We start from the raw sequence: 3,522 nt of genomic DNA on the forward strand, positions 1-3,522 counted from the left end.
GTTAAGTGTAATGTGTTTTTCTAGGGTTCCATAACCGAAGGATAATCAACGGGACCCAAGCCCCCTGAAAACATGCTCTGCAATGGTCACGAAAGGTTGGGTTAAATAAATAAATTATGAAAAATGTAACTTTTACATAAATAACTTATCTAATAACGTATGAAAATACTCCGTAAATTTTGATTCCCTTGACAGTGTCGGAATATACGTTTTTTGCGGCATTTTATTACATTAACTTAGAGGTTTCATTTTTTTTACAACATCAACAGACTAGTAGATCTTGGTAGGTATATCGTTTAATCTCCACTCTATATCTCCACGCGTTCTGACAGGCAAAAAAGTCCCATAATGATTCCGTTCTTCCATTTGAGGTAAGGAACCCAAAAAAAATGTTTCTGTTATAAAAGTATTTTAAAATACAGTGTTCCATCTTGTAGATACGATGCTACGGAAACGGTTTACTTTCTTGGAAATTTCGTACATTTTCACGTTTCAAGATCTTGAAACTATGTATTGTATACATCGTACAACAAAAGACTTACTCACTCGACGTACCGAGGTGCATACATAACAAGTTGTTTCTAGTTTACTGTACGTGTCTCATACATTAATAGGCAATCAAATACTAAGCCACAAAGCTTTCCTCGCTTCAGGAGATGTCAGGATTATAATCCCTATATTGTTGTCAACATAATAGAACAAAGTATCTTACGTTGAAGTATGAAGGTATATATTTATATAAAAATATTTAAACGCGACAGTTTCTGATACGATGGCGTTATAATACTGGGACGATCCATATAAGCTCGCGTCTAACAATGGGGGCTTTAGGCTTTCTTAGTTGGGTGTGAACAAAACTTAATGAAATAATATTATGTTAATTATCACCAGAAGAATGTTAGCGTTACTTATTTCAAAAATAAAAAACATAATACTATACTACTTTGACTTGCTCATAAAGTGAGCCTTATTACATCGTTCTTAGGGCTATAAACCGAACTATAGCACACACATGCATAATAATATTTAACACTAGTGCATAATAGAATTATACCTACAAGTTAAGTTACTACCTAACTCCAAATTATTTGAGAGTAGCACAGCATTTTCAGTTTAACCCGGTAATACTGAATTTTTTGTAACATAGAGGTTTTATGCCATTGAAAATTCATTTACATTTTTAGAATAAGTAGATGTGTTCCAAAATAAGGCGAAGTAGCATTTATTGTTATCAAATCATTTATAATTCACAATAATTTAATAATTTGCTGTAAAAATATGCATTTTATCACTTAAATTATAATTTTGAAGTAGCTATCTATATGTAATCACCTTACATTTGGCGCGTGCAAAAAAAACTTGCGCGCCATAGTTTTCATATTTTGTTAGTATCGTATTTGTTTCTGTGTGGTAAATAAATGTTTGCATTTTCCTCACAAGTGTGTTGAAAAGTGTGTATGAAACTCATGACAATCTTGCTCACTAGACACTAGGCCTATTTACGCTGTAACCCACGGCCTCGTGTATAATGAGCAACTTACTCACTTGTATCATAATATACTATTCTCGTCTTTTGTGTACATTTGTAAAGTATAATGTTTTATATGAGTAAATTTTTATTGCTATTAGAACTGATGATTTATTAGAATAATATTGCACTCATACGGTAAATAATGAATTGTTGCAGCAACGTAGAACATGAGAGCCTTGAATTCTCAATGACGTCTACGTACACTAATAACATAATCCAAGTTATATAACAGTAGCGTTACCAGCGGTCTCCTTGAAATTGATACCTACATCTGAGCAGAGCGTTAGGGTTGGTACATATAAAAGGATTGACGACGGGGACGGCGCGGTCCTATGGTCCTCGGTACGAGCTAATTTCACTCGGACAGCGACCATTCTCGGCGTACGGCGTGGCACCCAATAGTTTTGTCTTCCCAAGATTGCTTAGCGGTCGTGTAAATTGTGTGTATGTGTGAGTGATGTTAAGTAAAGTAAAGTGTTAAAAAAACACAACACTTCGACTTTAAAAAAAAACACATTTTTAAGACAGAAACTTTATTTAATTTTCACATGATAAATAATTATAATTTAAACTCAACTTGAACAGGGATTTGACCCCTGCACGCCGCGCGTATTCGTTGTACTTCTCTCAAGTCAAGCCCGTAGATCTAACCCTTCTGTAGGTTAGGTGGTATGTCGACCATTAAGAGAGAAGATCCAGAATAAAGGCCATTATATAGCCATCATACTACTGACTCCGATTAGCCAGAGGTGTTAAGGCGACACTAAATGCCAGCGACCTTGAGCGATATGAGTTCACAGCTGCCGGCCCGCCATCTATGTAACAAAGCCAATATATTCAAAATTCTTGCGTGGAAAACAGTTTATATGCTTAAAATCCTCGTTATTCACTAATAATCTGAATAAATGAACCTACACAAAAAAGTACAAGCTATAAGAATAACTTTTCTGAAAGAAGTACGAAAAAAATGCGTCACGCCATGCCAAAAAACTTGTTTAACTTCAAAGAAAAGTGGTAGTTCAAAAAGGCTCGGCAGTGTTAACTATAACCAACAGCAAGCATTAGCAACCTACAAATAAGACTTAAGGATATGTGTAACAGGATTAAGGAGTGTTCATAGCTCAAAATGCTATACTTTTACCACAAAACTTGTCTAAAAACACCATGTTTGCGAGTTTTCTGCTTACTCTTCGCCTTAATTGAACCAACTTTCTATAAACGTGTTTTCAAAGACTCATTAGTTGTTTGATTGTTAATAGCAATAAAAAAACATGTTCATTTTCAAATTGTGTATTTAACTTCATAAAAATAAATTTAATATATTAATCAAATATCACTTTATGTCTTAAATATTTGAATATGGTAAAATGAATTCTTATATATTTGAAAATGGTCAAATGAATTAACAACAATAATTGGGACATCGCATACAAGATTAAAAGATTCAAGATTGAGAGTTGAACAAACCAAACAAGATTTTATATCGATACGTTACTCGAACGGTTGACTCAGTTGGTTGAAGCACCGGCACGGACCGCCGGAGATCGTGCGCTCGAGTTCCGCATCGTTCATATAATTTTGTTCTTTATTTGTGTAGATACAAGATTAAAAAAAAGGATTAATTTTATGTTTTTTTGTTTTTATGAGATAAAGTTTGCTAGTTAGCTTCCATTTTAAGCATTTCACGCACACAACACAAAGTGTTAAATAAATAAATTATAATTTAAACTCAACTTCAACAGGGATTTGACCCCTGCACCCCGCGCATTATTGTTGTACTTCTCTCAAGCTAAGCCGGCAGACCTAACCCTTCTGTAGGTTAGGTGGTATGGCGATCATTGAGAGAGAAGATCCAGAATAACGGAAACACGCCATTATATATCCATCATACTACTGACTCTGATTAGCCGGAGGTGTTAATTAACCAACTTTCAATGTACGTGTAAAGACTCATTAATTCTTTGATCGTCAACAGCAATAAAAAAACATGC

The sequence above is a fragment of the Leptidea sinapis genome, chromosome 3, assembly GCF_905404315.1.
Source record: "Leptidea sinapis chromosome 3, ilLepSina1.1, whole genome shotgun sequence".
Lineage (NCBI taxonomy): Eukaryota > Metazoa > Arthropoda > Insecta > Lepidoptera > Pieridae > Leptidea > Leptidea sinapis.